Source organism: Lactuca virosa, chromosome 8, assembly GCF_052849685.1.
Source record: "Lactuca virosa cultivar CGN04683 chromosome 8, Lactuca_virosa_CGN04683_v6, whole genome shotgun sequence".
In the NCBI taxonomy this organism is placed as follows: Eukaryota; Viridiplantae; Streptophyta; class Magnoliopsida; order Asterales; family Asteraceae; genus Lactuca; species Lactuca virosa.
The window spans coordinates 282,579,807-282,591,431 of NC_136433.1; the positions used below are offsets into that span (position 1 = coordinate 282,579,807).

An 11,625-nucleotide genomic window follows, 5' to 3' on the forward strand; every position below is an offset into this window, starting at 1 on the left:
TAGTGTAATTGATTTTGAAACATGTAAACTCATACTATGGTGTAACTTTTTCTATTATATTATGATGGTTGTATTTGCTTTGGTCACTATTATACTCGTTGTTATGATACTATGCATGAAGTCCGCTACCCCCGGACGTTTCCGCTATCCTTGGTTTGGGGGTGTGATATATATATATATATATATATATATATATATATATATATATATATATATATATATATATATAATCTCAATAAATGATGAATAACTAATTCTTGGCTACATTTTAGTATTGGACGTTGCCATATATTAAATTCTCAAAGCTCTGTTTTAATTTGCTTTCTCAATTGCATGAAACATTGGAACCCATGTTAAGCCTTTATATCATAGAAAAAGTAAATAACAGATTGTAGTTGAAATTTGGATATTTAAAATCAGAAATGAAATTTACGTTGTATTTCTGTCTCCTCTATTTAGAAGTTTGAAAACAGTTACCTATGTATATTATCAGTTCGTAAATTATATTACCTCAAACTCCTTCCTATTTTTATTTGTAAAGTAAATTATCAGTCGTCAATGTTTATAACTTTTAATAGTGTGTTTATTTATTCACGCTGTAGCAACTAATTTATCTACCTTTAATGAGTATAGTAAAAAATCAAATAACAACCGGGACAACACATTATCAAAGAAAGGGTATTTATGTAATTTCGCCTTCACCAAAAACAAAATCAGAAAAAGAAAAAAGAAAAACACACCAAGAATCTAGATTCTAAAACAATAACTCAACAAAATTATCTACTTACTTGGAAAACAACACCAAAAGAGCCAATTCAGTCACATGCTCAGCTATGTAACTAACAGTCTGGGACAACACATGATCAAAGAAAGGGTATTTATGTAATTTGATCCATTGCCATGAAAAAGGCTAATTCTTGAAAATTCATTACTGCAAACCTGTTTAGACTGACCATTACAACCACCTATTGTTGTTCTTATAACATGCCCTGCTTCAGAACCCACACCATGTACTATCTCTGGTTCACTTTCCTGCAATATAAATCCAACATGAACAGATTATCAATAACAACTGATGATATATAAGAATTTTATGAAAGATATATAAGAAAAGTTATGATAAGGGAAAAGGAACTTGCACTCACTCTTTCATCATCATGTTCTACCTTGTCCCTGAGTCGCATCTCAAGCATATCTCTCCCCAGCCAGTCAACTGAACTAGATGAATAATTCAAGCCGGTAACAACTCTGGAACTGCCAACTCTGCCATGTCCAAGGTTGGCAGAAGCCATTTAACACCTGATGAATAGCACAAAGGTGGGAAAGACTGTTTCTTTAATAACTTCCAGAAAGTTTTTTATGAATGTCAACCATGTCACTCAAAACACCCAATTCCATATCCTTTAAGTACCTGTAGCAGAAACTAACTCCAAAAACTGAAACACATTCTTTTTTAAGAACGAAACTATATTAAAATAAAAACCAAGGCCACCGGGAAGCTGCAAATTACAAAAAGGTAAAACAGAAAAATAAGAGAAAAACAACTAATACAACACCATATAACTCCAAGGAGAACTACACAATTACAAACTCCCTGCAGGAGATAAGCCCCAGATAAGATGCCATCAGGAACACCACCAGATAATATTAGAGCGGAAATATCACTCCAACAAAGCTCCAAATGCAAAATCAACAACAAACTAGGCCCAAAATCTTTGAAGCTAGCACCTAGAGAGGATATCCATAAATAGAAAAACTATAACAAGTAAGTAACAATCCCAAGGGTATAATGGACCAAACTCGAAATAAGTTTATATTTATCCCTGACATGACGTTGAAGTTTTCAACCTCGAGTGTCAATACCAAGCATATCCCTGGAACTTTGTGTTGTTGGATCGATGTATATCAGGAGTTGTAAAATCAAAAATAAAAAACATTAAATATGAGTAAATGCAAATTGTAACTTACCAATAGTCCACCAGGAGCTACAAGTCTTGACATAGATTCCCAATACATAATCCTGTAATTGAAACAAAACAAAATTTATATCTTTTTCCTTTTTGAAGTTCTTTTGTGATTCTCTCATTTATATACCTTTTGATGGGTCCATCTTGATGAAGACCAATAGCATCTAAGGTTCCTTATTCCATAACAAGCTCAAACTTTTTCTCCAATTTTGTTTCAAGAACATCATCAACCAATAGTTTGATACCAATAAATCCATCACGATTAGCAAGGCTTCTAGCAAGGTTAATTGCTCCTTCACTATAATCTATTCTAGTGAGATCAGATAACCTATTTACACCAACATCAAAAGTAATAAAGAATGATTTATCAATTATCATCACACCAAAAGGAGGAATAAGTGTTATTATGTATAATACTATACCCCTGTTTAGCAAGCTCTTGAAGAAGTAGCCCATTGCTTGTTCCAACATCAAGAACACTCCATCCTGCTAAATCTTTATCCTCTTGACTAACAGACTCAGAGTCATCATCGTTATGTTGAATTTGTAAATGTCTTTGTGAAATGTCAACACATAGTCCTTTTGTCCATGAAGCAACCATTTCCATGACATCTGCCCCAAACCTTTAGAAAGAATTTAAAAAGTTATACAAAAAACCATCTTGTCAAAGAAGGTATATGTCATAGTCAATTAGATATGCATACCAAACTTCACCAGCATCCCCATGTTCATGAAAATTTGTCAATTCATCTGCATATGTTGCATCCCAGTAACTTTGATACCCCAGCATGGATGTAATTATTTCAGCATTAGGTTCTTCCTTGTTAGAGCATTGAATACATTCCATAGAAAAAGAGTATTAGCGTTTTGCAGCATATGTTTTTAAGCAGATTCCATCTCAGAAGAAACTAACATATAAGATACCACATTATTGAAGGTGATTTAATGTTAACGAGTTATATTAATAATTAAAATTCTGGTGATACAGCATTCTAATCGAAGTTTCTTCTGTTCAGAGATCGCAGTAATCAGATAAGTGTTCATCAAAATTGGGGAATAATTCTGGTTTTGAATGTCTATAATGAATGTTAGGTATTAAGCTCGTGTGATTCGGTAGCAGAGATAGATACCGATAGATATTATCATATTATAGAATATAGACAATACCAATAGTTATCAACTAATCATGATCTTCTCTGGATTAATAAACACTTCACCTTGGTTAATCTACCCCGATTTCTACTGATGACGGAGTCTAAGAAGCTAAGGAAGGCTCACCGGGAACCGATAATTACCTCCTCCTCCTCCTCATGAATAGATCGATCGTCCCGATCTACCAGTCGCTACTTGCCCTGCTCCATCGGACTAGTTAAGTCCCCTCCTTATGTTTAATCTGTTGGCGACAAGGAAGAACAGCCAAGGAGACCGCCGGAGCGGCCCCCTAGCTGCGACAGACAAGAGAAGCGTCGCTGCTTCTCCCTTCTCCTTTCGTCAAATCGATCCCGCACTAGAGGTGCTTCCCCTTTCTCGATTGATTTCCATCATCGAGCCACCATGGCTGCTTGCGTTCCCATCTTCCTTACTCGACAGATGAACCACGACCACCGGACCAAAACTCCCGCTACCTTCTTCATTCTGATTCCCCTTTTTCGATTTATCTGTGGGGAATCAGAAACAAAAGAGAATCAAGATTTGCATTCCTAATATTGAGACTTGAGTGTATAATACTGAATTAGGGCTTTTTCTGACAATTTCAACATCGAGTGGGAGATATAGTGGTTCCAGTGGGTAGAAGTAAGTGAGCCTTGATCGATGTCAACGAACGGGGAAGAATCGGTGGCGGCGGTCGGAGTGCAAGGGAAAGAAGCAAGCAACACTCGATGTAGGCAGGCGGAGGAAGACCGGATAAGATTTTTGTGGTCAAAGAACACACCCAGAGCTAAAGAGGGGAAACAAGGAAGGAAGGCGGGTTTTCTAATTTTTTTGATTTCCTTTTTCGCGCTGCTAGTTGCTGAAGAGCGCGTTTGTAAAATTATAAAGCGACATTTCTAGACGGCACGCCTTTAACATAAGCGCCCTCCGTGTTTTTTTTTTGTGAGACAGTAATTTTAGGGCACGCAAAAATGCGCATCCTAAATTCTTCAAATTTCTAAAGATCTGACATTATTTTTAGGGCACGCCCTTTTGCGTATCATTAATCAGTGCGTGGCGTAAAAAGCGTGTCATTAAAGGTATGTTTTCTAGTAGTGCAAGATCCGATTTTTATTCCTCTATGTAGCTAGATCTTGATTTTTGTCCCTCTTCTCCTTATACTTGGATGTTTCTATGGTTGGATTTCATAAAGGTTGCAACTTTATGAATCTCCAAGTCAAGGTGACCTTATGGTGGTTTGGATCTGGTCTTTAGCCAAGTCTGGATGTCATGCATGGAGTTTAGGTCATATTTCCCCTTTTTGACCCATTTTGGGTTCAAGACATGCATTGAACTTGCATGTCTATAAAGCACCAATATTTGGGACGTTTTGAGGCTAGAATCTCTTCGGGATAAAGTTGGGTTTCAGATCTCAAGGATTTTGTTCTTAATGGTTAAGCCCTTGAGTCTTCAAGCTTTGTGGAGGGGTTTTGAGCACTTGGAGTAGCCAAAAAGGCTAAAGTTGGAAACTTTATCCTTTTAGACAACATTTGAGTTCAAATCTGAGCCATAGACTCCCTGGAATCGAAGAATCAACTGAATGGGTTAAGCTGGGGAAAACTCGACGAGTTTTCTAGCCAACTCGGCGAGTTGACTAGGGTTTTCCCCGACCTTCTGAGTGCTATAGAAACTCGACGAGTTCATTGGTGCACTCAACAAGTTGGGTCAACATGGACTGTTGACCATGACCGTTGACTCTGACTTTGACCATGGTTGACCAAGTTTGACTTTTGAGGGCAATTTGGGTATTTTCGGGATTTTGATGGAATTGGTTACATGGTGGTTGTAGGCATTTGAGTCGGGAGCAGAGATTCGGATTTAGACCTTATCAGTTCTGCACTACTTGAGAGGTGAGTGTTCCTTACTATACTTGTTGTGTCGAAGGCACCAAGGTCGGCCCTTTTGGGATGGGTATCATGTGTATTGCATGATTGAGTATTATAGTGATCTGTTAGATATGTATCCTAGTGGATAGGATAATGCTATGTTTATTGATCTGTAAGATATGTGCTTGTCTGTTGATTGATTATATGTTTATGAGTTATGTATATGTCAACATGTGTGTGGTTGGGTTGAGGCGGTCCTGCTTTGTGCTGAAGGCCAATAGACCCAGGGCGGCCTCAATAGACTGAAGGCCTGTAAGGCGGACCAGTCAGGCCGAAGGCCCGGAGAACGGTCCAGACAGGCTGAAGGCCCGGTGCGGTGATCCATACATGTTGAAGGTTATGTATGCGTGTTGTTGTTGTGTTATCTATGATTATGTGTTGTGGTGATACTTTGGGGGAACTCACTAAGCTTTGGGTTTACAGTTTTGGATTGTGTTTCAGGTGCCTTAGAGGACTGCGGGAAGGCGAAGGTGTGATTGAGCACCTCCTCTCGTTTTGTTTTACGATTTTCGGATTTCTCTAATTTGAACTTTATTTTGAAAACAATTTGTAAACAAATGATGGCTTTGGGTTTGCTTAAAAAGTTTAAAATTCTCAAGAATTTTCGAATGTTACAAGTTGGTATCAGAGCCTTGGTTTGAGTGAATTGGAGGAACACTCGTGTGAATCCAGTCTCAAACTAAGGAAAAAGGATTTTCAAAATGAATTTAAAATGGTTTTCAAAATACTCAATGAGGATGCGATGTGTACGATCAGCCGGAGCCAGTAAGTAGACCCCAAAATACCATACTGTTATTTGATATTGAGAATTGTTAGAACTGCATGCTAGTAGCAGGATAGGGATCTTCAAGAATTGCATGATATGATTGCCTGATATATGATGCCTTATCTCTTGGAGAGCACTTGATTCATTGTTGTATGACTCTTTCGTGTGTGAACTGACTATTAAGTGAATACACTAAGTCACATGCTGCATGGGTTAAATGATCTTAGTTTAAGGGATTTGCTCTTGTTGCGCAACTATTATATGAGTCCAACCGTTGTAGGATTAAATCTTTTAGTCTAAGATTGTTTAAGTTGTGCAACATGTGATTGTATTCATGGAATAGTTATTTGGCACCAATGGAGGATCGTGTGGCAGTTAGTGGTAGGATGAGTTGTGTGGGGTCAGCCGGCCAGTTGTGAGATGTTTATCCTTCCTCTAGGGAGTGAGGACTGAGTGTATGGTTATGCTTATGGGTATTGTTAGGGTGTTGTGATGATCCTTGAGACAAATACGGGTAGGTGTGGAAGGTAGTATGGGCCCGTACTACTGAAAGTATAGGACCCGTATGCGTAGCAAGGAAGTCACAAACCCTAGGGCTTCGCTGGGAGTTGGTTCCCCGTTATGATATGTGAATTATCTGATATCTTCCTGGTGTATTTTTAGTATGGTGACTACGAGACGAGTTGAGATCGGGTCCGGGTCGGGATCAGGAGCTGGCAGTCAGGATGGGCCAGCATTGTCAGAGGACCGCATCAGGGAGATCATTCACGAGGAGGGTTCCTAATGTTCGGGGGCAGATTCCGGAGATGTTCGGATCTATCAAGACTATGATGATAGAATTCTTTGATGATCGAACGCAGCCATTGCTGAGACGGCTGCTACTGCGGCCTCCGCAGCCGTGGCAGCTGTAGGTGTTGGGACAGGACGAGTCTTTTAGTATCGGGACTTCGATAATATGAAGCCCCCGACTTTCGATGGAGTTTAGGACCCGATCGTAGCCATGAGGTGGCTATCTGATGTTGAGGATGTTTCTCACCTGCTCTTGCCCAGCTGACCAGAAGGTCAGGTGCGCTCTGAGCCTCCTGAGGCCTGGAGCGAAAGATTGGTGGAGACTTGTTACGGGATCGTATTTTGCTGAGCAGAGGGCTGTGATATCTTGGGAGCAGTTCATGGAGAGGTTTGGTACTCGATATGTTCCGCGGGTCGAGCGAGAGAGGTTGGCTCAGGAGTTTTTAGACCTGGGTCAAGGATTGGAGTTGGTGACGGAGATCACCTGGATGTTTACTCAGAGGGCTATGTTTTTCGCTGAGTTTGCTTCGGAGCAGGCTCAGATGACCCGTTATCTAAGCATGCTCAAGACTAATATCAGGCAGTTCATTTCTTCCTAGCGGTGTGATTCTTTGTTGGATTTGCTGGAGGCCGCCAGACGGCATGAGCTTCAAATAGAGCTTCAGTTGAGAGAGTAGAGACCAGCTCCGACACAGTCGCATCCGGTGCCAAAGCGGTTCAAAGCTGCTGGTTCTAGTTCTGGAGGTTAGCGAGGCCGCACTTGTGGGAAGTGCGGAAGGGTTCATGACGGAGCATGTCGATCTGGTAGTGTGTGCCACAAATGTGGTAATGAGGGGTATTATGCGAGGGACTACCTCCAGTCAGCCCCAGCTCAGAGTATGAGTATTTTCTATCATTACGATCAGGTTGGCCATGTGAAGGTCAACTGTCCCTTGCTCGCCACCAAGCCGGTGCAGGCCCCCGCGCCAGCTACATTGAGGATCACTGATGGGCGCCAGGGTAAGGCGGAGCGCTCGAGGGCTCGAGGTTGCCATTTTTAGATCACTGTCTAGGAGGCCAGACCAGCTCCAGATGTGACTGGTATGTTTATATCCGTTATTTTGTTAATTATGGTCATGCTATGCTTATATATATATATATATATATATATATATATATATATATATATATATATATATATATATATATGTGTGTGTGTGTGTGTGTGTGTATGTGTGTGTGTATTTTGTACCTTGTTAGGTACGTTCCTAATGAACTCCTTGTCTGCTTTAGTGTTGTTTGACTCGGGTGCGAGTTGGTCCTTTGTTTCACAGTCTTTCAGTAGGGAGTTGGCTATGCCTTTGGGGGAGTTGGAGTGTCCGTTGCGAGTTTCTATCGCCAACGAACATGGGATTTCTGCTTCTTCGGTATATCCGAGTTGTGTTCTGGAGATCTTCGTCGTATCCTTTTTGATCGAATTGATCCCTATTCCCATGGGGGATGTATGCGTAATTGTGGGTATGGATTGGTTGAGCCGTTTCGGTGCTATGATTTATTGTGAGGGCCAGCGCGTGGTAGTTCGAACCCCAAGTGGGGGAGAACTGGTTATTTATGGAGTGGGCACCCGGATGGGTTCAGGGTTTTATTCTGCAGCCAGGGCTCGGCAGTATATTCAGCACGGGTGTGCAGGCTATTTGGCTTATTTGGTGGATACGCGGGTTGGGGATCAGGTTTCAGTTTCAAAGGTTCCAGTGGTCAGGGAGTTTGCCGATGTATTCCCGGAGGAGTTACCCGGTGTGCCTCCTGTGAGGTAGGTCGACTTCAGGATTGACCTCGTGCCAGGTGCGACCCCTTTTTCCAAGGTGTCGTACTGTTTGGCACCGCCTGAGAAGCAAGAGATGTCATCTCAGCTGCAGGAGCTTCTAGGCAAGCAATTCATCCGTCCGAGCAGTTCTCCGTGGGGAGCCCCGATTTTATTCGTCAAGAAGAAGGATGGTTCATACCGGATGTGCATTGATTACCGGGAGTTGAACAAGTTAACGGTGAAGAACCGTTATCCCCTTTCGCGGATAGATGACCTCTTTGATCAGCTGCAGGGAGCATCTTGGTTCTCCAAGATAGATCTGAGGTATGGGTACCATCAAGTCAGGGTGAGGGAGTAGAACGTGGAGAAGACTGCATTCCGGACTCGTTATTGGCATTACGAGTTCGTGGTGATGCTATTCGGGCTCACCAATGCGCCTGTGGTATTTATGGATTTGATGAATTGGGTATGCAGGTCGATGCTCGATCGTTCGGTTATCGTGTTTATTGATGATATCCTGGTATATTCCAAGACCAGGGAGCAACATGAGGAACATTTTCGCGAGATTTTGGGGGTGTTGAGGCGAGAACGACTATATGCCAAGTTCTCGAAGTGCGAGTTTTGGTTGCAAGAGGTTCAGTTCCTTGGACACCTTGTTAACCAGGATAGGATTTTGGTCGATCCGGCCAAGATTGAGGCGGTGATGCAGTGGGAGGTTCTGAAATCTTCCTTAGATATCAGGAGTTTCTTGGGTTTGGCAGGGTACTACCGGAGATTCATTCAGGATTTCTCCAAGATTGCAGTACCCTTCACTCGTCTGACGAGGAAGGGGGTGGATTTCCAGTGGGGCCCCGAGCAGCAGTCAGCTTTTGAGATTCTTCGTCAGAGATTATGCGAGACCCCAGTTTTGACCCTCCCGGAGGGAATTGAGGATTTTGTGGTTTTCTGTGATGCATCCATCACTGGCTTGGGAGCAGTCCTCATGCAGAGAGGACGAGTGATAGCTTATGCTTCGCGACAGTTGAAGCCACATGAGACGATGTATCCTACATATGACCTGGAGTTGGGGGCTGTGGTCTTTGCCCTCAAGATTTGGAGACATTACCTTTATGGGGGTTTACTATCTACATGGATCACAAGAGTTTGAGGCACATTATGGATCAGCCAAACCTGAACATGAGGCAGCGCAGGTGGCTGGACGTAGTCAATGATTATGACTGCGAGATCATTTACCATCCGGGTAAAGCGAATGTAGTGGGTAGATGCCTTGAGCCGCAAGTCGGTTGGACCTTCTGATGGGGTGTCATGTATGAGGATATCAGTGGATTCTCCGCTTGTGGGATTGATTAGGGAGGCTCAGGCCGAGGGTGTTCGGGAAGAGAATTGGAAGATTGAGAGGATCAGGGGTGAAATCACCCGGTTTGTTCCGGATAGTCGTGCTTTCTTGACCTGTTGTGGTCGGGTTTGGGTTCCCATGTCTCGTGGGGTCAGACAGATTGTGTTGGAGGAGGCTCATAAGTCTCGTTTTTCTATTAATCTGGGGGCCACCAAGATGTAGCGGGATCTGAGATTGAGCTACTGGTGGCCTTGTATGAAGAGAGAGATCGCTTGGTATGTTGAGAGGTGCTTAACCTGCAGGATGGTCAAGTCCGAGCATCAGAGGCCGCATGGCAAGCTGCAGCCTCTGGAGGTTCCCATGTGGAAATGGGAGCAGATTTCGATGGACTTCATCACCAAGTTGCCGAAGACAACAAAGGGTTTTGATGCTATTTGGGTCATCGTGGATCGATTGACCAAGAGTGCCCATTTTCTAGCGATTCGGGAGAGTTCGTCGGCCGAGAAGTTGGCCGATATGTATATTTGCGAGATCGTTGCTCGTCATGGGGTTCTAGTCTCTACTATTTCCGACCGTGATGTTCGGTTCACCTCCCATTTTGGTAGAAGTTCCATGAGGAATTTGGCACGACGCTACATTTCAGAACAGCTTATCATCCGCAAACCGACGTCCAGAGTGAGCGGACGATTCAGAGTTCTCCTACAACAACAGTTTCTACTCCAGTATTGGTACTCTGCCTTTTGATCTTTTGTATGGCAGAGATGTCGTACCCCAATCTGTTGGGGTGAGGTTGGTCACAGGGTTATGGGGAGAACCGAGGTGGTCCTTCAGACCACAAAGATGATCCAGCAGATCAGGCAGAGATTGCAGACCGCTCAGAGTCAGAAGAAGAGCTATGCCGACCGACGCTGATCTGAGTTGGAGTTTCAGGTCAGCGACATGGTGCTATTGAAAGTCTCACCTTGGAAAGGTGTGATTCACTTCAGGAAGAGGGGGAAACTGGGTCCTCGGTATATTAGACCATTCCGGGTTGTTGCCAGGGTTGGCAAGGTTGCTTATAGATTGGATCTTTTGGAGGAGCTCAGTCAGATTCATAGCACTTTCCACGTTTCGCAGTTGCGAAAGTGCGTACCGGACGAGGATGTAGTGGTATCAATGGATGATATTCAGGTTGATGAACGCCTGAACTATGTCGAGAGGCCGATAGCTATTCTGGAGAGTAAGGTGAAGGTTTTGCGTAGCAAGGAAATACATGTAGTAAAGGTACGGTGGTAGCACCGAAGGGGCTCTAAGAGGACCTGGAAGCCGGAGGCCGAGATACAGGAGCATTATCTGGATTTGTTCTCGGCAGCAGGCTTCGAGGACGAAGCCTAGTCCAAGTTGGGGAAAGTTGTAACATCCCGATTTCCAGGTATGAGATTTATTCTGTAAAGAAAGTTTTCCTTTGGAACTCTGCGAGTTAATAGCCTCAAATCGGCGTGTTGAAGGGCTTTTGGGCCGCGGATTTTTATGGACCAACTCGGCGAGTTGGTGTGGAGAACTCGACGTGTTGATGGCTGGGTGGGAAACCCTAAATTTTAGGGTTTTGCACCCTGTATAACCTCTTTAAGTCCTTAAGGTTGATCTTTTATCAGCCTCCAAACCCCCCACATCGGCCCTTGTGAACCCTAATCACTCTTCCCTCCCAGTTTGTGAGCTAGTGTGGTACTTTTGGAGCAAAAGAAGAAGAAGTTGAAAGAAGGAAGCAAGGATCTAGTAACCAAAGCTTTCATCTTCAGTTTGGCCTCTTCTGGACCTTTGTAAGTGTCCAAGATCCAATTTTTATTCTCTATGTAGCTAGATCTTGAGTTTTGTCCCTTTTTCTCCTTATTCTTGATGTTGCTATGGTTGGATTTCATAAAGGTTGC

At 42.9% G+C, this 11,625-nt stretch overlaps 1 pseudogene across 1 annotated transcript; it reads right to left on the reverse strand.

Moving 5' to 3' along the window:
* Positions 1 to 728: 728 nt before the first annotated feature.
* LOC145132429 (uncharacterized) lies at positions 729 to 3,967 on the reverse strand (annotated as a pseudogene). Its single transcript, XR_013718066.1, has 6 exons — positions 2,672 to 3,967; positions 2,390 to 2,590; positions 2,095 to 2,295; positions 1,969 to 2,020; positions 1,146 to 1,728; positions 729 to 1,032 (listed from the first exon to the last, which is right to left on the reverse strand). The product of XR_013718066.1 is annotated as an uncharacterized LOC145132429 (transcript).
* Between the last annotated feature and the right edge of the window lie 7,658 nt (positions 3,968 to 11,625).